General features: G+C 40.6%; 2 long non-coding RNA genes across 3 annotated transcripts in view; both read left to right on the forward strand.

The window, feature by feature from the left end:
• LOC116503795 overlaps positions 1–4,592 on the forward strand; it is a 5,654-nt gene extending 1,062 nt beyond the window's left edge. Inside the window, exons 2-4 of the long non-coding RNA XR_004254743.1 lie at positions 1,454–1,646; positions 2,392–2,465; positions 4,109–4,592. This is a non-coding gene — a long non-coding RNA (uncharacterized LOC116503795). The remainder of the gene's footprint in view (positions 1–1,453; positions 1,647–2,391; positions 2,466–4,108) is intronic.
• Positions 4,593–7,526: 2,934 nt separating this feature from the next.
• LOC116521304 lies at positions 7,527–25,317 on the forward strand. Of its 2 annotated transcripts, none has more exons than XR_004256919.1 (3): positions 7,527–7,610; positions 18,734–19,037; positions 24,433–25,317. It is a non-coding gene; the product is annotated as an uncharacterized LOC116521304 (long non-coding RNA). The 2 variants fall into 2 exon arrangements; XR_004256920.1 differs by having other exon boundaries at positions 18,805–19,037.
• The last annotated feature ends 1,414 nt before the right edge of the window (positions 25,318–26,731 follow it).

Raw genomic sequence — 26,731 nt, forward strand, 5'->3', positions numbered from 1 at the left:
TTTCCTGCACTTAACAATTCTGTTACAATCATTTAATTTGCTTAAGTATAGTTATAGCCTTTCTGATGAGTCGGTTCTTGATCTGGCCTCCCTCACAGGGCTTAGAAGTTCATGGATCTCTTTCCTAAGGGTGTCCCTCGAGAACTCGATTTTCATCTATGTCTGTTTTTGCTTCAATTGGTCCAATGGAACTCTTCTGATTAGGCCCATATGGTCATCTACATAGAGTTACATACAGACACTGGTTGTTTCGATCTCCAAACTTTGATTTGCTTCTGAAACGTGCCTTTAATTTTTCTGCTTGACTGAAGAGTCCATCCCTACAGCCTCATCTAATCTAAATAAGATATTACAAAGCACACTGCACTCTAGCCATGATGGAGGCAGGGGGAGGGGGTGGGGAAGAAAAGTGTGCTGACTTAAGCTAAATGCAACGTGGAAAAAGTATCATTTATAAAATGCAAAATGACAAGCAGGGAACATGGTGGTTTAAAAAGGCAATTGCCTATGGAAGATGAAAATTGCTGGACTGACAACCTTTTGTCTTCACTTTGATGTGGGGGAGGAGGGTAGACTCTGACCAAATTCTTACTGTAAAAGCACTCCAAAGCCATGTCCTGGCCTGCTTTTTAGTCTTTATTCCCAGATTTATCATAGTCATTCTCCTTGTTCTTCCAGTTCTACCACCCATAGTTATTCAAAGGGTTCCTAATCCCTTAAATGAATTCCACCTTTGCTCTCTTGTTCTTATGGCGCCTGAAACCAGTTCTGGTTCCAATTTGGATGGAGTCCTTGGATAAGCAGCTGTCAGAAATAGCCCATGTCCTGAGTGTCTGCATCCATCAAAGCTTTTCCTAGCAGCGTCCCCATCTCATTTACAAATACAAATACAATAGCAGAGTTGGAAAGGACCTTGGAGGTCTTCTAGTCCAACCCCCTGCCTAGGCAGGGAACCCTATACCGTTTCAGACAAATGGTTACCCAACATCTTCTTAAAGACTTCCAGTGTTGGGGCATTCACAACTTCTAGAGGCAAGCTGTTCCACTGATTAATTGTTCTAACTGTCAGGAAATTTTTCCTCAGTTCTAAGTTGCTTCTCTCCTTGATTAGTTTCCACCCATTGCTTCTTGTTCTACCCTCAGGTGCCTTGGAGAATAGTTTGACTCCCTCTTCTTTGTGGCAACCCCTGAGATATTGGAACACTCCTATCATGTCTCACCTAATCCTTTTCATTAAACTAGACATACCCGGTTCCTGCAACCGTTCCTCATATGTTTTAGTCTCCAATCCCCTAATCATCTTTGTTGCTCTTCTCTGCACTCTTTCTAGAGTCTCCACATCTTTTCTACGTCGTGGCGACAAAAACTGACTGCAGTATTCCAAGTGTGGCCTTACCAAGGCCTTATAAAGTGGTATTAGCACTTCACGTGATTCCTTGATTTTCTTTCTTAGAGCCCAGATGTTGCCGAGATGTTCCTCTCCTTTTCCCTCTTGGTGAGAACAGGTGAAGAGCTACATCAGATCTGAGGCACAGCAGAATCAGGAAACGGTATTAGGAGCAAATATAGCATTTGACTCTTATAGTACAGAATACGGTTTGCATGAGAGAAACCAGGCTTCCAGTAGCAGAATTACAGAACAGGAGGTAACTAATACGGTGTTAAGATCTCTTTCTCATTTCATGAAAGATGTCTTCACTCTCAAAAGAAGTTTCTGGTGTGCTTACCTCCATCTCTTTGAGGTAACCATTTTCTTGCTGCATTGATGTATTCTCTCCATTGGTAGAGAGTGGGGCAAAAAAAGGTCAAAATTCATTTATTTATTTAGTTTGTCAAACATGTACGAGATAACAGGTATAAGTATAAACATGGACATGAACACAAGAAATGGGTATGAATAAATGGGGACAATAGGACAGGGACATTAGGCACGCTGGTGTGCTTATGCACGCCCCCTTACAGACCTCGTAGGAAAGGGGTGAGGTCCATGCTAGACAGTTTAAGGTTAAGCTTTTGGGGTTTTGAGGACGTAACAACAGAATTAGGTAGAGCATTCCAGGCATTGACCACTCTGTTGCTGAAGTCATACTTTCTGCAATCGAGTATGGAGCGGTTTACCTTGAGTTTGCATCGATTGTTTGCCTGTGTATTATTGCAGTTGAAGCTGAAGTAGTCATTGACAAGTACAATGGTAAAATGGTGACATTGACTGCACAATTGAAGCACCATCCCATTTTTGTACATGCTCAGATGTCTCTGACTGTCTTGTAGCTTCACTCTGCTTGTTCAAACTTCCTAGTCTAGATTTTATTCTCATGATCCCATTAACTTTTCTTGGGCTCACCTTTTCTTCCTGCTTACTTTCTTTGACCCTTGTTCCTTTTCCTGAAGTTGGAGCAGTCTTGGGGCTTTGCGCACTCCTGTTTGGGCTTCTTCTTTGGACCTGTGCCAAGCTCTTGATCCAGGTATGGTTCCAGGACATTGCTGTGAACCTTATATTCCAGACATTAATGCGGCCAGAGGAGAAGCAGGTTTGAGAAAGGCCAGAGAGCTATCTGCACAATGTTTTGCACAAAAGGTCAAATGTCAGAGATAAAGAGAACACGCCATCGGGGTAATTTTTAAGACTCTAGATCCTCTTGCATTTCTCAAAGGCTGCATTTCTTTCTAATGATGTCAGTTTGGAAACAAAGTCTGATGTAGAACTCCTACAGTGCCCAAATGGAAAAAGAGTATGGTCCATCATTGCTGGTGTCTTATCACAGAACGATTTGTACCATTTCCTTTGTATATAGTAAACAGCTTAAACGTGCAAAAACCAAAGGGCTCAGAAGAACAATAATGCAATATTGTATATTGCATTATTGTTCTTCTGAGTCCTTTGATTTTCACATTATTTACAGTCTCAGGGTAGGCTGCTGGGGGTTCACAGGGGTTTGGGAGAACCTCTAGCTAAGATTCTGTGGAGTTCAGAGAACCTCCAAGTCCCACTCCTGGCTGGCCCTGCCCACCCCGTCCCATCCCTCCCAGGAGTCCCCATGCGGCTCGTTTTGGATGGAGGTAAGCGCAGGGTGCGTGCGGAGGCTCGGGGAGGATGAAAAATGGGCCTTCCATAAGTTTGTGAAGGCCAGAAATTGAGCCCATTTCCAGCCTTCAGAGGGCTTCCGGAGCCTGGGGAAGCTGTTTTCACCCTCCTAGAGGCTCTAGGAAAGCCTCCAGAGGCAGCAAACATGTCCCTCCTGCAGTGGTGTAGGAGCCAACTAGGGCACCCAGTCCCCCGCCATGGCCATGCCCACCATTGCCATGCTCACCCAGTAAAGGGGCAGAGAACCCCTTGTTAAAAATTTTGAAGGCCACCCCTGTATACGGGCCACATCTAACGATTAATGACCAAAATCTCACATCTGTTGCCAAGACTCTTTGTGCCTCAGCCTGCTATCGTAGTCATTTGCCAAGGCATTATTTCATGCCAAAAAGTTCAGAGGTGTTTTTCCCCCCACAAAATAACTGCTACTGTGTGGTCAAATGTCATCTTTCAGAATGAAAGCCTATGGCATTCTTTCCTGATTATGACTGCACTTCCCAATTGCAAACCCCTTTCAGCCATTTGCTAGAATGAGTGCCACTTAGTGATTGGGTTGATAGGTCACACTTAATTCATCTCACATCTGTGAGTTGTTTCTGGCTTTTCTGCCACTCAGAGGAAAATATCCTGCAGGGACTTTTCCATGGGAGAAAAATTAAACCCAGAATTGATTCTGGCTGGCAAATGATATTTGATTTAGAAACAGGATATGGCCTTGGGACCTCTGCGACCTGATTCACACATTATATTAAGCCAAAGTATGCTTAATCGTGTTTTAATGCATGGAGCATAATTGGCTAGATTAAGCCATAAAATATGGTTTGTACTAAGCCATAAAACACGATTTACAAATCAGAATGACTGAATTCTTCCAAGATGTTACTCCCAAACAAAATAAAAGACAGCCTGACTTAATTTGTGTGAGCCAATCTTACTACAATCTCTTGTAGTTTAGTATTTGATAAATCATAAGTCCCTGTTTCTTGCTGTGTAGTGATGTAATTAATAATATTCTAAATCCAGAGGCAGAACTTCCCTGAATCCATCCAGAGAAGGACCAATGCTAGGTGTGAACCAGAGGTGGTATTCAGCCAGTTTGGACCGGTTCGCCCGAAGTGGTAGTGGAAATCGCAGGTGGGGCCTGCCTACCCACCCCGACTCTATGCTGTCCTATTTAGGCATGTTTTCAAGCCAAAGCGCATGCCCAGAAGACTAAGTGCACGCGTGGACGTGTGCACTCACATTTGTGAAACGGTAAGGAAAGTAAGTGAATACCATCTCTGGTGTAATAATTTTAGTTGATTTTAATTGAAAAAACAAGTGTGTGTATATCACAATATAAAATAGCCATAATTTTAAGGATACTAGACTAATTTGAAAGGATACTAGACTAATTTACAGAGATTACTATCAATGGGATTCTCATCTTGATGACTACTTTCCTCTTCAATCCAACATACCATAACTTACTTACTGTTAAGAAGGAAAAGGAGGTGAAAGCCCTTTTTCTGTCGTGCTTCGAGGGGAGGAGCTGCCGCCGTCGGGAGCTCAACAAAGCTCCTGCCAGGACTCTGGTTCGTATATCTCATAAGATCTATAGATATCTCCCCTTTCTGGCAGAAAGGGGCAGAGAGGAGGTCAGTCGTTAGGATCTCTTTGTAATTCATAGCTTTTCTTTTTGCTGTGAATGGAGAAGAGGTTCAACATTAGCTGAGCCTTTACTCCGGCCAGTTTTCCGCGCTGCCTTTTTTGCAGCCTAGGCAGATTGCCTCCCCTCCCAGGACAAAGCTAAGCTATTTAAAAGCCAATCCGGGCGGGGACCATTCCCGAGGAATTTCTTCTATTACTATTTAAAATACCAGGTTCAATTTCGCAAAAGGCTCCCTTTCTTTTTTAGCTGCGTCACAAGATGGCGATCTCGTAGCTTTTGTGTTTGATCTGACGTAGCTAGTTGACCCTACCCTCCTGAAGGCTTCTCCGTACTAATTGCTAAAAGATTAACTGAGGGGAGCACAGATTTTGATTTTTGGCTCGCTTGATTGCTTGTCTTTTATTTTTATTCTGGAATGGCTCCCAAACCTAAACAGAAGCGCTTCCTTAATAACATATCTCCAAAAACTGCTATGAAGTCGCTACCCTTGTCTCCTACACCCTCCACGGGAGATTTGCTAACACAAGAATTCCTTCTCAAAACGCTTAATGATTTCAGACAGGAGATTAATCAACTGATATCGGATTTATGTGATCAATTTGATGCTAAAATTGCTCAGGCAAAGCAGGATATGATCGGAGTAATGACAGTCATGACAGATTATATTGCTGAAACGGAGGACAAATTGGAACTTTTGGAAGAAACTAACCTTAATCTGATATCAAAAATTCAAACGTTAGAACAGGAAATTGAATCTGCCCAAAAAGAACTTGTCATGATAAATTATAACAAGACTGCCTTTGCTATACGAGTTAGAGGACTGCGTGAAAACCAACAGGAGAATTTGAAACAGACATTCTTTGAGACTTTCAGTCGCTTGGTGGGAAGTCCGGGACTTAACTTTGATTGGCAGATTCAAAGAATTTACCGCCAGAATTCCTGGGTAGCAAAACAGCGACAGCTTCCGAGGGACATAATAATATACTTTACTACAAGGGAATCTAGAAATGAGATAATACAGAGGCTTTACGGAAAGAGGTTGATAATTGATGGGGAGGACTTGATTGTTTTTAAAGAGATACCATTTCAAATATTAAGAACAAGAAGACAGTACGCTTTCTTAACCGAAGAACTCAGAAACTCTCAGATTCCATACAAATGGGAAGTCCCAGCTGGTATTACAGTTACATTTGGCAACCAAAAACACCGCATTAACTCTGTTTGTGAAGCCCGAAAATTTTACTACGAGACCCTGAAGGCGGGACTTCCTGATTCATCCGGATCTGGGGAGAGGCAAGGAGAAGGAGAAGACAAACAGCGAGACACGTGGCTACAAGGCGGAGGGTGTTGTTTTTCTCTTCCGGAAGGGCAGAAGACTAAAGAATAAAGACTAAGCGATGTTTTTAAAGTTTTATGATTTCCGTCTGGGATAAAATGGAAAAGTGGCATATCGATGATGAGACATGGAGACTGAAAGAAGCGTTGCTGATTGTGGACATATATTGTACAGAAGTTTTGTCTGAACTCTAACTCAAATTGTGCATGAACTATTTTCTTAGGCGAGGAGAGCGGAAATTGTGATCTTTTTGAGTTGCGGTTTGGGACGAACGGAGTTGGGAGGTGCGTGGGAGAGGGAAGGGCAGCGAAAGTTTAATTAGATTACCTGGGGCTAGAACACAAGCTGATGTTTGTTTGAGTTGCTATATCAATATAAAGTTAAGAAAGATTGGTCGGAGAATCTTCAGGAAAGTGGAGTAAACATGGGAGGAGCAATGAATGTGGATAAAATATATATGTGGATATGGATAAAGGCAGGGTGGAAGGTAAAAAATTTATATGTGGAGGTGGGTAAGGATAGAAAGGGAGGTGTTGGAAATGAAAAATGAAAGAAGTATTTGAGTTTAATGGTGTTATAGAAAGGTTTGGATATTTGGATAAAAAAGAGATAAATTAAAGGTCTGAATAGATAGACAAAGCAAGGAGACTTTTAGTTGGGGAATTCTAATTGATCAACTTACCTGGCTCTAATACAGTTTGAAACCCTGCAAGTAGCAAAATAATCGAAATTTGGAATGAGTCACATTGTTTAAGATTTACAGATAATGGGAAGCTGTGTTAACGTAGTGGGTTTATTGACCCTTTTTGTTTCTTTCTTCTTTTTGTGTGTGAGTGTGGGTGTTTTTTTTTTATTTTTTTTATTTCTTATTTTCTACTATTTTTCCTTTTTCTTTTTGGCTTTACTTTTATCTTATTTTTTTAATTTTAAAGTTAGCTGGCCTTATTATACTCAAATGCTTGTTAAAGAATTATGCCGGGCATGGGACCTGCGAAGCCGTAAGGGGGTTAGGGAGGGGGGATTATAGGGGGGAGGGGGGAGGGTGGAATTACAGTTTCAATCTTTAGAACAATAAGAATTCACTTGTGTACTGCGGCTCGTTTTTCTTTTTTTTTTTCTTTTTTTCTTTTTCTACTTTTATTGTAAAAAACAAATTGAATTGTATGGATACACCAAAGTGAGGAGAAGAGGGAAAGAGAAGGGAGAAGTAAAGAGGGAGTGAGAGGGAATGTAAGGAGGGTGAAATGGAGGGAGGGGGAGATGTCTGAGGGGGTAGGGAAGTAGAAGAGGGGAATGCTGGAGGGGTGAAAGGAAAGTTGGAGGGGGAGAAGAGAGGGTGTATGGGGGAATGAAGTGTTATGTTGGGTTTTTTTTTCCTTTTTTCTTTTTTTTATGCACAGTATATAAGTGATTGTATAAAATGAAAATGAAAATGAAATAAAAGATATATATAACTATTTAGGCATGTTTTCAAGCCAAAGCGCATGCCCAGAAGACTAAGTGCACGCGTGGACGTGTGCACTCACATTTGTGAAACGGTAAGGAAAGTAAGTGAATACCATCTCTGGTGTAATAATTTTAGTTGATTTTAATTGAAAAAACAAGTGTGTGTATATCACAATATAAAATAGCCATAATTTTAAGGATACTAGACTAATTTGAAAGGATACTAGACTAATTTACAGAGATTACTATCAATGGGATTCTCATCTTGATGACTACTTTCCTCTTCAATCCAACATACCATAACTTACTTACTGTTAAGAAGGAAAAGGAGGTGAAAGCCCTTTTTCTGTCGTGCTTATGACCTTATTGGGTCTAGCATTATGCATCACAAAATATTGTAATGATTCAACAGCATTCTTAATATTTTTATGTACGTTGTACTAAGATGAAAGCAGTTGGTGAATCAAAAATCATAATTTTTATGGATTTGTCATGTGGGCAAAAGTTCTCCATAATGAGTAAGTGGCCTACAACTCTGTACACCATTCAATATTGGCCATATCCCTAAGGATGCTGGAACTTATAGTTGAGCAACATCTCAAGTACCACAGCTTGCCTAAATATTGGCCCATAAGAAAGACGACTTAGCTTCTCCATTTATTATTTACACCAAGCTAGCAGGAGTAGCCAACACTCCAGAAGATAGGTTTAAGATACAGAAGGATCTTGACAGACTTGAATATTGGGCACGATCTAACAAAATGAAATTCAATAGTGAAAAAAACAGGGTTCTAAATTTAGTCAAGAAAAACAAAATGCACAATTACAGTATATATGGTATCTTGTTCAATAGTAGTAACTGTGAGAGGGATCTTGGAATCCTAGAGGACAACCATTTAAATATGAGCCAGGAGTTGTGCTACAGCTGCCAAAAAATGCCAACACAGTTCTAGGCTGCATAAACAGAGGGATAGAATCAAGATCACTTGGTAAGGCCACACTTGGAATACTGCATCCAGTTTTGGTTGTTGCAATGTAAAAAAGATGTTAAGACTCTAGAAAGAGTGCAGAGAAGAGCAACAAAGATGATTAGGAGACTGGAGACTAAAACATATAAAGAAAAATTGCTGGAACTGGGTATGTCTAGTTTAATGAAAAGAAGGACTAGGGGAGACATGATATCTCAGGGGTTGCCACAAAGAAGAGGGAGTCAAACTATTCTCCAAAGCACCTGAGAGTAGAACAAGAAGCAATGGGTGGAAACTAATCAAGGTGAGAAACAACTTAGAACTAGGGAGAAATTTTTTGACATAACAATTAATCAGTGGAACAACTTGCTCCCAGAAGTTGTAAATGCTCCAACGCTGGAAGTTTTTAAGAAGATATTGAATAATCATTTATCTGAAGTGGTGTAGGGTTTCCTGCCTAAGCAGGGTGTCAGATTAGAAGCAGGGGGGCAGACTAGAAGACCTCCAAGGTTCCTTCCAACTCTGCTATTCTATTCTATTCTATTCTATTCTTACAGAAATGTTTAGATGCACAATGTTCTTCTATCCTGATTATGGGACAATTATAGATCTTTAAGACAATGAAATATTACAGAGCAACAAAAAGTAACATTCATGTCTTACTTTAGAAAGCAAGGTAGAGACCAAATAATATCTTCCTAAGGCAGAATGTATTTTATATGTTTCTCTTAAAAAGGAGGTGAAAAATTTGGTGGTACAATTGAAGACAACCTTTTGGAGAGCTGGAATGACAGGAACATTTCCACATAGTTTGCATAGTTAGAGTTTGCTACAAGAAAACAACAGTAAAATGGAATATCAGGGCAGACCTATCCTATGTGATTTCATAGAGAAGACTTTACTTAAGGAAAGTTGCAATTGGCACACAGACAAGTGAAGGGATTCTCTAGTTCTATAAAGTTATCAGTGGAAGAGAAGAAGCTCCTTTTGATTCTCTTGGAAAGTTCTGCAGGGTTCTGTACTGTCTTTCTGTCCTTACATTAGATGGAAATATGTGCTAAACAATGGTGGGATCCTACCGGTTTAACAACCGGTTTGGTGATCGCGCACTGTTTGTGTGTGTGCACAGTTTTTTTTTTAAAAAAACCTTCCGCATTACTGATGGGGAGGAAAACATCTGAGGCATGGCAATCTGCTCTGCTGCACGACTCAGCTGAGAAGATATACCGTATTCTTCAGAGTATAAGACGCACCTTTTTTCCCTCAGAAAAGAGGCTGAAAATCTGGGTGTGTCTTATACACTGAATACAGCATTTTTGCCTCCTGAAACCCCACCCCTTTCACCCAAATCGCCATGCAGAGCTTTTAGAAGGTTTTCAGAGAGGTCCTGGGGGATGGGGAGGGCAGAAATGAGCAAAAATGGGCCATTTCATGCTTCTTTTTGGCCCCCCAGCCCCCAGCAGCACTTTACAAGCCTCCTAAAGGCTATGAATGCCATTTTGGGGGGAGGGGGACGGGTCTGTTTTCGCAAAAAAAAGGGCCATTTTTGGGAGGTTTACAGAGTGCAAAACCTTTTTGTTTTTAATTTGCCTCTTCAAAACCGTGGTGCGTCTTATACTCCAAAAATACAGTAGGTGAATTAAGCACGCAGGCGGGTGGGCACACTTCATCGTCCGAGCGAACTGGTTCACCTGAACCGGTCCAGACTGGTAGAATCCCTCCTCTGATGCTAAAGTTGTTTCACCACCATACTTGAAATCACCATTATCTTTTCTTGTTATAAATTGGTGGAAGGCTTAATAGAGTGGGTTTCTTTTTCTTTTTTCTATTCCTGTCACTTCTGCCCTAAATGGTAACATTTTTGATTTTGATTTCACAAGCTTTTTGCTAATGTTTATTTAACTTACATATTTCCCCCATGATGCAGCTTTATCCATAAAAATCAGAATGGTGCAGAAAATAGTTTTTCCTGTGCCATCCATAGAGAAAGATGGAGTTAGAAGAAGCAGAGCGGAAAGAATACTGGTTTAGACTTTGGGGCTGGAGACGACTCTTGAAGAACAGCTTGGATAGCTAACAAAACAAATTAATAGATAATAGAACAAATCAATACAAAGTTTTCACTTGCAGGAGATGACCAGGCTGAGCCCAAGGGAGGGATCAAATGCATCACAAGTCATGAGTCCCTACGTGCCTACAAGTGATATAAGTCCAGCCCACCTTGAATGCCTTCTTATTCCCGCTTATTTCCCTTGACAGTTAGTAAGTCAGATTTTTGTAGAGAACTTAAGCTTGCACTGCCTGAATCTCCTGATTTCCCCACTGCTTGACACACTCAAGGCGCAAACAACCAAGATCAAATTATTGTATTTTGAACACATTATGCAAAGATCTCACTTCTGGAGAAATCAATAAAACTGGGAAAGGAGGAAGTTAAAAAAAAAAGGAGGACCAGCAGTAAGATGCCTGGGCTCAATTAGACCAGGAATCAATACCTGAAGGATCCCATTGGGAACAGATCACCCTGGAGAAAGTTTATGTGGTTACTAAAACTCAACCTGGTCTTGATGGCTTATAAGCAACTCTCATTAAAAGAGGACATTGTATTATAGGGAGGTATAGATAATAGCATTGAAATGTTTATTTATATTTTATTTCAGGATCATGTAGTTTATTTTATAGTGCAAAAGTCTTGTGGCTGAATAGTAGGGAAGCAGTTTTATATAGGACAAGCTGCCGTATTTCATGTGCTGTGAAATGAGCATTGAATTCTTATCCTTTCATTTTTCCTGCAATGGTGTATTTGGATCAAAGCCAAATAACTGCTTCCTTTTCACCCTTCCTGCCGTACTTCAGACAAAATGCCCACTCTCGTTCATTCATTCTATCAAGTGCCCGGCATGTTAATCTGATCTAATGCTTTTTGGCAATCAAAACAAATATTCCAGGCTTTTAAGGTTGGTTTTTAAAATTTCAAAAAAAAATGTCAGCACAGGGGAGATTGTTCGTATAGTGATTGCCCACAATAAGTTTTTTCTTGCCTTCCTTCCTTCCAGGTCAATTTACAAGTATTGCTCTGAGAAGTGAACAATGCTGGGAATCTAGATTAAGACTGTAGTCTATATGACTAAACAAATGAATTAAGGCTTTTATAATCATTCCCATTTAAAAAAAGATAGCAGTATGGCTGCTATCAAAAGTAACAGCTATGTGTTGGTTTCCTTTTCCATGTATGCCTTATATTTCAGTTTTGTTTTTGTTTTTTTATGTCATGATATGACAAACAGGAGGTGGGTAGCGAAGGAGAAAATTAAAGAAACAAGTTTTGCAATGTGATATCTGGTCTTTTGTATGTGCCTCCCAGTGTTCTACTCATAAGGGTTGAAGTTTGCATTATAATAAATGTTGTAATGCTCATTTCATCATTTGGATGTATCATTCTCACTTGATTTTTTTTAATTCTTCGTGTACTTATTTAAATTGTCACTAATATGGAGGGAAAAATCATTTTTTTCCCTTTGGCAGTACATTATCATATTTTGTGTATTCTCGCGCTGAAGAAAACAAAGTTATCTCTTTTCATTTTGTTGTCCGTTGTGTAAATATGTAGATCAACACTGCCCTTAACCTAATATTTAATAATAGATTTTTCACTTTTTGTTTTGCTTTCACTTTGAGCTCTTCTAATACCATGTTTCCCTGACTATAAGACAGAGTCTTATTTTCTTTTGACTCCCGAAATAAGCACTTGGCCTTATTTTCGGGGAGGTCTTATATTTTTGTGGTGCAGGAGGCTGCAAGCGTGGTCATCTTATGGCTGCTGCCGTCTTGCAATTTTTTCAGGGAGGGCTTATTTTAGAGGGAGGGCTTATTTTAGAGGGAGGGCTTATTTCAGCACATGCACTCAAAAGCCCGATTGGGCTTATTATCTGGGGAGGTCCTATTTTCAGGGAAACAGGATATGCTGTAATTATTAGCTCCACAATTTCACGCATTTGTCATTTGACATAACCTTTTGACTGTGATGCAGAAGTAGATGGATGTAGAAGATTAGAAATAGATAATACATCTAAGTTCAAGTCTCTTCTGGAAGACTGAGTTTTCACATTTAGTCATAGTGTGGTTTGAGGAGTTTTCTCTTATTTGGCATGTAGACAAGACACTGATTTAGTCTTACATAAAAATAGTAGTTAAATAAGCCATAGCTTAACGTGTTAATTCACATTACTAGCTAATTGTGCTACATTCAGTAAACTATGAGTAAACAAATAGGTATGTACTGTATGTGTGTGATGCCAACTCTTGCAGTGAAGTGTTCTCTCTATTATACAAGAGGATGGAAGAATTAAATACTATAAGTAGCTGCTGTCAGAGGGCTTTATATCACTTTCAGCTTCAGTAGTGTCTTTGTGCAACATGTTTTCAGCCTAACCTGTTTCACAGACTGTTGTTAAGATAAAATGTTTGTTTGAGCTCCTTAGAGAGGTCTGGTTAAAATGTAATAAATGATGTGCTAATTACCAGCAAGAGGTGCAGTACAGACCAAGAAGTGGTTTTGTGAGGGGGCAGGGGATCATTGCTGAATGGTTAAAACATAAATATAGACAGATAGAGAATACAGAGTAATAGAGTTGGAGGTGACCTTAGGGGTCTTCTAGTCCAACCCCCTGCTCGAGCAGGAGACCACAAACCCTTTCAGATGAATGGCTATCCAATCTCTTCTTAAAATTGGCTTTTAAGAGACTGGATGTAAAACATATTTCATTTTTTCATGTTATTCTACTTAAAAATAATAGCCTACAATTTGCCAATACTTTTGCCACTATGTAATTGTTCAAAGACTGAACAATTGGGTAAAAAAAAAACCTGTCTGCATTCTTTTACTATGAAATTGCAGAGACCTGCTCTTCTAAAATTATATGTGGATGTGAAATATCCTCAATGCTTCCAGGCTTCAGCCCCACAGATACAAATGTCAACATTCATTGGGAATGCTTTACAGCAGTGGTCTCCAACCTTGGCAACTTTAAAACTTGTGGACTTCTAGAGTTCCTCAGCCAGCAAAGCCAGTGAAGTCCACAGGTCTTAAAGTTGCCAAGGTTGGAGACCACTGCTTTACAGGATAACTTTCAGGTTGTTTGCTAGTTGTCCAAACAACTGATTCTGATGACACCAAAGCTAAGGTCATATTTGGGTGCATACAGATCTGAATATCGTCCATCTCATGAGGCTCAGCTCTGACCAAATGCCTCAGATGTTTCTCAAGCCTACCAAAGCATGTGCCAAAATTCCTATTCTAGAAGCCTGGGAAGCAGATTTCACTAGTTAATATCTCCATTTCTTTCTCTCTGTCTAGGGAGGCACAGTTCGAACAGCTGGATGGATTAGTTTAATCTGTGGAATGTTAGTCAGTTAAGTGTCCTTGGGAATTTATTATCAATAGTTCAATCATGAGCAACCATTAAAAAAAATACTCTTTCCACAATACCAAACGATTTAAACAGGGGTCTTCCTTTGAGTACATTCCCAAGTTTTTATTCTTCTGTCTTCTGGAACTTTTATCTTTCTATGAATCTTTACCTTGGTCTTGCTTAAAGTTTCTGAGATTGGGGAAATGTAGATTTTTACTTAATCCTGGAAAACAACTGAACTGTGATGATTTAATATGAATCATATCATTTTATTTATTTTTATCCCACCTTCATAATTTTTACAAGTAACTCAAGATAACGAATATATTCAACCTACACCTTCCTCGTCTTATTTTCCCCACAGCAACAGCCCTGTGAGGTAGGTTGGACTGAGAGAGAGTGACTGGCCCAAGGTCACTGAACTGGCTTTCATAGCTAAGACAGTACTTGGACTCACAGATTCCTGCTTTCTAGCCTAATGCCCTAACCAGTAGACCAAACTGTCTCTCTTTTATTTTATGTTTATCTCTTTATTTTGCATGTTACAGTATAATAAGGGAGTCACGTGCTTAAATAAATTTTGTTCCAAATTGTCAACTTAAAAAACAAAAGTCTCCTACATAGGAGGCAGACAGAACCCAGCAGTAAATGTTATATATACATTTGAGATTATTTTAACTGCAATAAGTGTAATGTTGGAAAGATTCTCAGCAACTCGAGGTAGGCTATGCTGGGACATCTTGTCTTGTTCAAAGCCAACTGGTTAGTTTTAATACTGTCTAGAGATTTGAACCTGGATCTTTCAATCTTTTATATCTTGGGGTGGGTATGTGTTGTTCCTCCCCCCCCTTCCCACTAGTATTAAAATTTCATATCGAAAAGGTTTGTGCTCATTGCAGGCATAGTAAAATAACATGATGTACCTACAATGTGTATTCTCATTTGGCAGGGGAGAGACAATAGAAATAATTGGATGTCATTGGGTTGTGAAACTCACTGCTGGTCAAAACAAATTTGGTGGGCAGAAAAGGAGCAAGAGATATCTTAGATAGCACCTCTGATCAAGATAGTATATCTACAAATTTAATTCACAGATTATGGTAGGTTAGAATCTGCTTTATTTTGTAAATTTTAATATTAGAGTCTCTGCTGTTCGCATTCCACATCCTCCTGTGCCTTGAAAATTATAAACTGCCTAGAGTCACATATACGAGATGAATGGATATATAAATCAAATAAATAAATAATACACAACAAGCTAATTGTGGTTTATTATAGGAGTTGAAGAAATTACAACTTAAAGGGCTAAGATCTCATTTGTCACACTTTCCATTCTTCCCAACAAACTGCTGTTAGTTTAGCCTACGAGAAGATGAAGCTCAGGGCCCATCTGTATGTTACAGGACATGGGAGAGTGGGTCCTGGAACCTTAATCTCCCAAACTGGTATTCTGTCTGCTACTTGTAGATACATAGCATACCAAATATTTTACACCAAATATTTCTTATAATTCTTTAGCCCATCAAGAAATTGCTTATTTAAAAGGAGCAAAGGAACTGTTACAAAGCATTTCTCATAGTTTAGCAACACACACAGACACACACCAGATGCAGGCTGCACAGCTGCAAACCAAGGTTGTTTCAGTTCACATTTGCTTCACCTAACTCTGCCAAGACTCTTTCCTCTGCTGTGACCTCCCGTAATGGCAAGGCCAGAAGCAAGGAGCTAGCTTGAACCTCGCTGTCTTGGACAAGTTAAAGCATGATTCTTTTATTATTGCCAACCTCCGAGATTGAGTTATTCCATGTTGAAGAATAAGATAGTTAGGGTGATATTGTGAACATTGATGGAAGGATACAGTCAAAAGTTTATTTTCCCCAAGTTTCTCTCTATATTGTAAAAAGGGGGCCTATGACTTGATGGCACATAATAAACCAACCTTTCCTGAAGTGCTCTGCCTTATTTGAATGAGAAAATCCCATCTCATTTGGTCATCTAAGGAGGGCCAACTGAGGGCCTGTCCAGCATGGTAAAGTTCTAGATGTTTTATATTGTATGACAAACTTTCTCTGTGGCAGCCCCTTGAGAATTCTATCAAGAGTTCCCCCTTATTCTAGCAAGGCTTTGGCTCTGGGGGTCTTGAGTAAAGTTGTTCATCTGATACATTTAATTTTTGCTCTTAGAGTTATGTATTTTTAGTTTAGTTTATTGCTGTGTACCACCTACAATCTGTTGGGATTGGTGCAAACATCTTGAGATGGTTCCATTGCCGATTGAATCTCTTGCGTATGGCTTTAAAAAAACATGACTGTCTTTGACATGTTTATTGTTTTTATACTTGTTTTGCTGTACACCGCCCAGGGAGTCATCTTTTGTTAGCTGGGTGGCCACATCCATTTGATAAATAAATAAACACTCTAAATTAAACAAATAATTGATTGCAAAATCTCTACATCCTTTAAAGTACTACAGTGGTATGTGTATACATTACCTACCAGGATTCCATGGATGGAAATATTCATAAATTGTACATAGTTAATATAGCTGGTTTTCATATTTGCCCATACTTATGATGACCAACTTTCCACTCCGCTTCTCAGCACCTTTGCAGGTGTTTGGAATCCCTTTGCAGACATTCTTGTCAATTGACCCCAGAAACATGATAATTGATGTGTCAAGCACAGGACATCAGGAGTCCAGGCAGTTCTAATGAATATATAGGTTTATTGCAAGCTTCAGTTCTCCACAAGAAACTGAGCTGCTAACAGTCAAAGCAATTGCCAGTAGATAAGAGTCAACAGAATTCAAGGTGGGCTGGACTTGTAGGAGTGAAGGGACTCAAGACTAAAGACGTGTTTGATCCTTCTCTGATGCTCAGCCTGGTCAACCCCTACATGGTAGTAGATGAGTAACCTAATTCAAGGACAAGACTTTCCTTAAAGAAGCTTCATATCAGAAAAGTTCATCTCATATTCTCAGCCCCCACAAGGTAGACCAGGCCAAGAAATCAATGCCATAGAAAGGCTAAATTTACTTTGACTGAAATTGGGTCTAATTATAGAACCTATTGCAAATCTTGATCACCATCTTCCTACTCTCTGCACCTGTTCATACTACAATCTTCTCCTCTCCAGACAAGTTTATTTTACCTTTACTCACCTTTTACCAACAGTGGTGTTCCATTATGTATCCTTAAAAACAAAATTGCCGGACTTGTTTTTTAAATGCAGTCCAGAATGCAGCCGCGCGAGCGATCGTGGGTGCACCGCGTTTCACCCACGTAACACCTATCCTCCGCGAGCTGCGCTGGCTACCTGTCGATCTCTGGATACACTTCAAGGTGCTACTTACCACCTACAAAGCCCTTCATGGTAGTGGATCTGGGTACTTGAGAGACCGCCTACTGCCGATCACCTCCATACGACCCATTAGATCTCATCGTTTAGGCCTCCTCCGAGTTCCATCCGCTGGCCAATGCCGACTGGCCACCACGCGGAGGAGAGCCTTCTCGGTGGTAGCCCCAACCCAATGGAACGATCTCCCCGTGGAGCTTTGTACCCTCACCACCCTCCAGTCCTTCCGCACAGCCCTTAGAATCTGGCTATCCCGTCAGGCCTGGGGCTAAAGATTGTTACCTGCCCGAATGGTATGAATGTTGCGTTTTTAATCATGTACTGTCTTATATGTAAAAGTCTGTCCCCCCTTCCCTTTTGATTGTGAGCCGCCCTGAGTCCCCCCAGGGAAAAGGGCGGCATATAAATAAACAATCTATCTATCTATCTATCTATCTATCTATCTATCTATCTATCTATCTATCTATCTAAATTATTTTTAATTGCACATTCAATTATTTTATGGCTTTCCTGTAAATGATCTGTTAGTCTACAGAAACTAAATCACATCAGTCAATCATGGAAGCCTGTGATGAGTATATGGCATAGCAGGGAGGCAATATCCTGTAAAAGAACTGGACATTATTTGCTATAGAGATTTGCTGTGTACACATACTCTTTTATCTTTTATCATATCTGGCCAAACTAGCTTGGTAGGATTACGAAACAACACATGAACCTTGGAAGGTTTTTTGAATCAAGGGTTAGACTAATATAAAGGAATGAAGATACTTCAATCATTCCATGTTTAATCCTTTAATGCCTGCCTGCCTGCCTGCCTGCCTGCCTGCCTGCCTGCCTGCCTGCCTGCCTGCCTGCCTGCCTGCCTGCCTGCCTGCCTGCCTGCCTGCCTGCCTGCCTGCCTGCCTATCTATCTATCTATCTATCTATCTATCTATCTATCTATCTATCTATCTATCTATCTATCTATCTATCTATCTATCTTCTCCATGAAACCACTAGGAAGTAAGCTTCACTTGATGAAGCTTGAAGGCAACTTTACCTATCAAGAGGAAAAATGTCTTATTTGTAAGAAGCTTTTTTAGCTATAAAGCCAAAGCATAGATTGTTATGAAGTCTGAATCAACATTACTTCCAAATCAAGAACTGCAATCAAGATCTGAAATTAGATTTGTCAGCTCAAATATTTGCCCCATTGATATGGGGCTACATCTTAAACCACATATCACTCTGGGTTTTTTTCATCCTAGGAAGCTGCTTTTCACAACAACATCCATGTATAGGGTATGGGAAGAGGGAAGCTGCACAAAACATGGTTTGCTATGGATGTAGAAATACTACTTAGCAGAAATACTTGTTTTGTCTTACATCTAAAAAAAACCCCTAAAATGCCAATAGACATGGGAAAATTTATTTTTCTCTTGTTATCAAACAAGAATATAGACTATACACTTTAACAGCATTATTTATTTGTCTAAATCAGGGGTGTCAAACTTGCGTCATCATGGCAGTGTTACGTGACATATCTCAACTTTCCCCCCCTTCGCTAAAAAGGGCGTGGCCTGACCAGCGCATGATGCATCCAGCTTGTGGGCCGTGAGTTTGACAGCCCTAAATGGTCTAAATGGTGCCTTCTTGGTGCCTTCCTTTGGAACAACTTCTCTAGCCCTCCTCTTCTCCTGGCATAAGGATACCTGATTCCATATTAAGTTTTCCAAGAACACAGAATGCTTGGTTCTTTCAGAGGTCTTTGGAAGAGATGGAAGGATGAAACTACCTTTGAAGAGGTAAGCACCAGAAAGTGATGGTTTCTGATTATTTTGACTGTGTTATTCTCTTATTTAAGCCCTAATTATGGTGCAGGTAAACCTCAATTTACAACTGATCGCTTAGCGAACAAAGTTGCAGTGGACTCCCAAAAGCTATAGTAACCACCACCACCACACAGTCACATGATCACATTTTGGACGGTTCACCGACAAAAGGGCGCCCGACAAAAGCACACCTGACTAAACCGCGGTGACAAAACTATGAGTTCTAAACCACGCCAACGAATGAGCGCTGAAGCGCGCTGACAACAGCGCGCCAACAGAAGCACACTCTAACCCTAACCCTAACCCTAACCCTTACCTTAACTTAAATCGCGCTTCTGTCGGCGCGCTGTTGTTGGCGCGCTGTTGTCAGCGCGTTGATGATGTCGCGGTTTTAGCGATGCGCTTTTGTCAGCGCCCTTTTGTCATGCGTGTATTTGTCGGGTCACGATTTTGGACACCTGGCAGTTGGCAATTGAAGTCATGTGACTTCAACTTTGTCTTTTTCACTGATGGTCTACTACCATTTTCTGGCAAAAAAAAAACCCTTTGGTTAAGTGGGTTTGCTTAACAACAGTGACATTCACTTAACAACTACCACCAAAAATGTTGTAACATCAGGCGCAATCACATGATTGTGCTTAATGACCACAATGACTTTCCGACCATAATTCCTGGCTTAATTACGATAGTAAGTTGAGGACTTCCTATATATGGGAATTGTAAACTAATCACAGTCTTTAGACTGGAGCAGGATGGAATCCTAGGAAAATAAAAATTGACAACAGTGAACCAACTTACTATTTTATCTATCAACATTATCATAGCTATGAATATTCTATGCCTGCAAAATACATTTTCTTGTTCCAAAAATCTTGCATTCTTTGTATCAATAAAAGTCTGACCATCCTGCCTTACCATTATTTAAGCCCATACTTAACTGTGGGATATTAGCTTGTTAAATATTAAACAAGAAAAAGATCAGAGTCCATCAAAGGTGGACTCAAAGCCAAACTACAAAAAATGTTTTATCTCCTTTCTATTAATGATCCTTCTATTTTTTTAAAAAAGTGGTTGTTCTCCCTCCCCTTTATTTACAATCCTTACATTTCAAAAAGTTGTTTGTCATTTCAGAATAGTATTGACCTGTGGAATAGAACAAATAGTCTGAAGGACTATTTGTGACCTGCTTCCAATATTAGAAATACTTAGCTGGTAACTACGGGAAACACAATACTGTATTATATGGAATTTCACTCTGATTTATCAAACCTTTTTCTCTATTATTATTTTACAGGGACTGAAGAATCTACCAATTTTGATGCCATTTAGTTTTCCTACCTGACTATTTTTAGTTCAATGTTGATTTTACCGCAATTCATGTTTATTTCTAAAGTCATTTTGAAACTTTATATGTATTTCTATGCATCTGTATTTTTTTTTATTTGTATACTAGCAGATAACCCGGCATTGTCTGGGTATTTATAGGGGGAAAATGTCCGAAGCACTTTTCTAATGTTGGCTTTTCCCCCTTACCAGAGAGAGCCCCTTTCTGGAGTACTGTGAAGCCATTACCAAGGAAACTCCACTGCGCTGTGCAGTAGAAGCCAGTACCACAGAACAGCACAACAGGCTGTATCTTAACAAAACAACCCCACTACAAGAAGTGTTAGGGGTGTATTAACATCACAGTATTTTTCTCCAAAGAGTAAGTCATCTGTGTACCAAGTTTGGTTGAAACTGCTCGAGGCTTTCCAGAGTTAGGTTGGAACACACACACACACAAACACACACGTATGTATATATTTATATATAGGTCTTTGGTTATTCGGGTTTTCTCCCGCGTAAAATTGGAGGTGTCTTGGCGACGTTTCGATGAAGTCTCATTCGTCATCTTCAGGCTTGTTTGCTCGGCTTTGTGCTTCCAGGAGCAATGTGAGATCTCGGCTGTTTCTTCATTTTAACTGCCAGTGGGGGTTTGAGCTGATTGGGTGGGAGCTTGGCTGTGTTCTGATTGGGTGGAGGTGTGTTCTGATTGGATGGGGGTTTGTGTTTCATGTAAGGATTGGAGGGGTTTAAAGTGGCTAATGGTGCAGTTGCAGTCTGGCTTCTGGTCCTTCGTCCTGCCTCATCATCAGTGTGGGTTTTAGTCTGCTTTCCGCGTGGATGTTTGGTGGTGACATCCTGTGTGGCTCTTGTGAGTGTGGGTCTGGTGTCATTCCTCATGTTAGGGACTCATTTGTCAATAAGGGCGGGTTTCCAAATGGCTGGTAGGCGGAAGGTATCATCTCATTTGTTCATGTTGTGTGGGCGTTTTTCTATCTCGATGGCTTCTCTGATTAATCTGTTATTAAAATGTTCGGCTTTGGCAATAGTTCTGGTCTTTTTAAAGTCAATTTTATGTCCTGTGGCTTTAAGGTGTTGGACCAGGGAAGAAGTTGGTTCCTCTTTTCTGATTGCGTTCTTGTGTTCTTCAATGCATGCACTTATTCTTCTGTTGGTTTGTCTGATGATGTGGTGGTGCAGGTGGTGCATGGGATTTCATATACTCCTTGATTTTCTAACTCAATTTTGTCTTTGGGGTTTCTTAGGATGGTGGATATTTTTCAGTTTGTGCAGAATGCTGTCTTGATGTTGTGTTTGTGGAGGATTTTGCTGATTCTGTCTGTGGTGCCTTTTATGTATGGGAAGAGGGCTTTTCCGTTTTCTTGTTCTCTGTCCTAGATTTTAGTGGGGGTTTCTTTTTGGATTAGGTTGGTAATCTTATTTCTTTGGAATCCATTGGATGTCAGTACGTTAGTGAGAGTGTGTAGTTCGGTTTTTAGGTGTTGTTCATCAGCTAAGCGTTTTGTTCTGGAGATGAGTGTCTTGGCTACGGAGTTGATCTGGGCTGGGTGGTGGTGTGAGAGTGTGTGCAGATAGCGGTTAGTGTGTGTTTTCTTCTGGTAGATGGCATGTCCTAGGGAGCCATTAGATTTCCTGTAGACTAAGACATCCAGGAAGGGGAGTTGGTTGTTTACTTCTGTTTCCATGGTGAACTGTATTTTGGGGTGTAGGCTGTTGAGGTGTGTAAGGAAGTTGTCCAGTTGTTCTTTCCCATGTGGCCAGATTATGAAATTGTCGTCTACATATCTGAGCCAGAGTTTGGGTTTGTGATCAAATTTTTCTAGAGCTTGGGTTTCAAAGTTTTCCATGTAGAGGTTGGCAATGACAGGTGAGAGGGGTGATCCCATAGGTGCTCCTTCTATCTGTTTGTATTTTTGTCCATTATAAATGAAGTATGTGTTGGATAGGCAGTGGTTGGTCAGATCAAGGATGTGTTTGGGGGGGGGGGTTATATTTGTTTTGGATAGCTGTCAAGGCTTATTTGATTGGCACTTGGGTGAAGAGGGATACAACATCAAAGCTCACGAGTAGGTCGCTAGGCTGTAAGTTTTGTTTCTTTATGATCTCTATGAACTGGAAAGAGTTTTTTACATGTGAGGTGATGGAATCTGCATATGGCTGTAGTTGTTTGGTGAGAAATTTGGCTAGATTTTGTAGAGGTGAGCCTATGGAGCTGACTATGGGTCTAAGTGGAGTTCCTTCTTTGTGTATCTTGGGGAGACCATAGAGCTTAGGGCATCTGGATGATTTCTCTCTGGGAATGATTCTTTGCTGGATCTCTTCGCTGATGGGAGAGGCTTTTATTTTGGATCTAGTGGTTTTTTCCAGGTAGGCGGTGAGGTCCGTGTTTGTATGTGGAGTCTTGGAGTAGGTTGGTTAATTTGGTTTGGTAGTCAGAAGTGTTCATAACCACCGTGGCATTGCCCTTGTCTGCTGGTAGGATTATTATGCTGGTGTCTTCTTTCAGGTTAAGTAGTGCTGTCTGTTCTTCTTTGGGTAAGTTGCTTTTGGGTGGCTTGCTGGTGCAGAGGATGTTGGTGATTTCGAGTCTGATTCTGTTAGTGTCATCAGGGTTGATTTTGGTCAGGCTGGTTTCAACTCCGCATATAATGGTTTCAGTGGGGATGTATTTGGGGGCAACTGCAAAGTTGAATCCTTTTGAAAGGACATTGGTTTCGGCTTTGGTGAGGATCCTATCTGAGATGTTATGCACTGACCAAAAAATAGCCAACATCTTAAGAAACCCCAAAGACAAAATCCAGCTAGAAAACCAAGAAGTCTACGAAATACCATGCAAAATCTGCCCTGCAACATACATAGGACAAATGAACAGGAGAAAACCAGAGCCTCATGGAACAGCAGTGTAACATGGGGCACTCTAGGGGCCCCAAAGACTGCCCATACCATCACACTCTGCATCAGTTGACATGCTCTTTAAGAGTAGCCTCAAGTAGAATGCATTGCAGTAGTTCAAGAGTGAGGTGACTAAGGCTTAAATGACTCAGTACAGGGACTACTAATCCAGGAAAGGCCACAACTAGCACTCAACCCAAAGTTGTGCAAAAGCTCTCCTCTCCTAGCTGCAACTGCAAAAGCTCTCCTCTCCTAGCTGCAACTGCCAGAAGTCACAAGTCCAGGAGAATCCCCAAGATGCAAACCAGATCTGTCTGGGATAGTGCCATCCCATCCAGAACTAAAGATGTCAAAGTCCCAGACCCTGAAGCTCCATGCAAAGCCATTCTGTCTTGCCAGGTTGTCCTCCCACCAGGCCCCACAGCCTCCAGGCACCATTAGAGGGCAGCAACAGCATGACTTGAGACACCGAGATGGAGACATAAAGTTGAGTATCATATATATACTGATGATACCTCAACCCATGGTGATGGATGATCTCACCCAATGGCATCATGTAGATGTTAAAAAGGAATGGAGTGAGTACCAAGCCCTGTGGCACACCACAGAAGAGCAGCTGTGGGCTGAATCAAGGTGCTACTCACCATTCATAAAGCCCTCCATGGTAGTGGATCTGACTATTTGAGAGACCGCCTTCTGCCAATTACCTCCCTTCGTCCCATCAGATCGCATAGAGTAGGCCTCCTCCGAATTCCATCCGCCAGTCAGTGTCGACTGGCGACTACGCGGAGGAGAGCCTTCTCAGTTGCAGCTCCGACGCTTTGGAACGATCTCCCCGTGGAGATTCGCACCCTCACCACCGTCCAGACCTTCCGCACAGCCCTCAAGACCTGGCTATCCCATCAGGCCTGGGGATAAGACCCTAACTTCGCCCCACCCGAATGCTGAATGAATGTTGTGTTTTACTGGTTTATTTTTTTTTTATTCACACGTTTTTTTTTCTTGTGTTCTGTCTTGCACCCCCTTCCTATTTATTGTAAGCCGCCCTGAGTCCCCTCAAGGAAAAGGGCGGCCTATAAATGTCATTAAAATGAAAAAAAATGAAAAATGAAATCTCTCCCTATCAATGCAGACTGGGACGGCCTTGGAGAAAGGAGCTGAATCAGCACAAAACTGTACCACCCAGCCCCAGAGCTGTAGCCAGCCTAAAAGGATACAATGGTCGATATTATTGAAGGCTGCTGAAAGGTCAAGGAGTTCAAGGATGGTTGCACTACCCCTGTCCTGCTCTTGTTGGAGATCATCCACAAGTGCAACCAATGCTGTTTCTGTTCTATAACCAGATCTGAATCCTGACTGAAAGGGCTCCAAATAATCTATTTCCATCCAGGAGCTTCTGGAGTTACCAAACAGCCATCTTTTCTACCACCTTCCCTAAAAGGGGAAGATGGAAAACTGGATGAAAACTATCCAGATAAGTGGGATCAAGTGATGTTTTTTTTTTCAGGAGGGACAAACCAGGGAACTCCTTAAAAGACTCCAGGAATATCTACTCTTGTAGTGAAGAATTTATGATCATCACCATCCTGGAGGCTTTCACCTTGTCCAGGACAGACAAGGATCTAATTTGCAGGTGGTTGCACTGACACCATTGAGGATCCCGTGTCTACTTCCTCAGGTCCAACAGGATCGAACTATTCCCATATAACCGAGTAAGACAATTTCTTCCTCATTCCTAGTATTTTGTTAATAGTGCAACCCTAACCCCGATTGTGGTTATGGAGATTCTAATCACAAAAAGTCTGTCTCCTGGGAGGTCCCACCCTTATCGAGCTTCACTGACTACCTTCACAGGGATAACGAGAACAGAAACTATAGCTTTCTATAACACAAAATTAAGAGCTGTTCAATAACAATGCTAGAAATAGCACGGACTTATATACGACTTCATAGTACTTTACAGTCCTCTTTAAGCAGTTTGCAGGGTCAACGTATTGTCCCCAACAATCTGGATCTTCATCTTACCCACCTCGGAAGGATGGAAGACTCAGTCAACCTTGAGCCTGGTGAGATTCGATCTGCCAAACTGCAGGTAGCCAGCAGTCAGCAGAAGTAGCCTGCAGTACTGCACTCTAACCACTGCATTACCTCAGCTCTGCTAGATAAAAAATTCATTCAGTGCAGTATTTTGGTCACAAAACAGTCAGTCTGAAGTCTACAAGCAGAATACAAATTGCATTTCTATTATAATCTGGAAAACTTGGGCTAGTTGCTTTCTCTCCACCTGTTCTATTTCATAAACTTGTTATTGCAGAGAATAAAATTAGGAGAGGACTACATGATCTGAGGTGAAATATACATGTTTGTTGAGGGTGCAACAAACAAAAATAATGATTTCCTTACTGAGGTTGCCTGTCTGAAATTTGGTAGTCCTTGCTTATTTTTAATTGGAAACAGCCATTGATAACTGCACTCACCCTTTATATTAATTTTCCTTGATTCCCTCACCCTTCATATTCATTTTGCCTTTCCTCCAACCTACATTTTTCCTGGTGGAGAGATAATCCACACAGTTGACAATGCTCTGCAGCATTTGTGACAATTTGTAAACCTGATTTTTAAATCACATCTCAATCTTGATTACAAAGGGCAGAAAAAAAAGGATGTAAATATTAGGAATTAATATTTCCACAAACTATTCTAACAGCAATATAAAAACTCCACAGTTCATATTGTTTCCCTCATGCTCTACAAACAAAAAGCTTATATTTACATCCTACTTACATATATGCCACATACTACAGATTGAAATAACTGGAAAGGAATGGAGGGGAGAGCTTTGAATGAGTCATTCTGAAATAAATCTTAAACAAATATCCTGTAGAAATAATCCAAGTGACCTGTATTAAGGAACTCTTCAGGACCGCTAACTTTTCTGTTTGTGCTTGGAACAAAAGGCAGCGGTTTTGAGACTTAAATATTTGCAAAATTCAGATAAGCTGCTTAAAATGTTTCTGTAACTGTGTGCGCGCACATGGACAAGTGCACAAATCCACCCCTAATTTGTTCTGCCTCAACAAGGAAAGAAAATGGGGTAAAGGGTACGAGAGAATGCACTTGTATTAATCCACAGAGCAACAGCTGGAGGTTGTTAATCTGTAGGCTGAGGTTTCTTTTTTATTTTTGAATTTGTTTACAAAATAGGAGGAACAATTCCCTCTTAGACTTCAAAGCAGGCTACATTACTTCTGGTGGAAAAGGCAGAGTAAAAAAAAAAGACTCATGTAGTTAATGAATGTTGTGAATTTAACACGGAGAACATTTAAATGTGGCTTGAAATTGTGCTTCAGTATAAAAAGTTCAAGATGCTGTGGGCAGCAGGGCATAGAAATGAAAACACTCAATACAAACCAGAAAGTCATCGCTTTGTC

This window comes from Thamnophis elegans, chromosome 1 (genome assembly GCF_009769535.1).
Source record: "Thamnophis elegans isolate rThaEle1 chromosome 1, rThaEle1.pri, whole genome shotgun sequence".
Classification (NCBI taxonomy): Eukaryota; Metazoa; Chordata; class Lepidosauria; order Squamata; family Colubridae; genus Thamnophis; species Thamnophis elegans.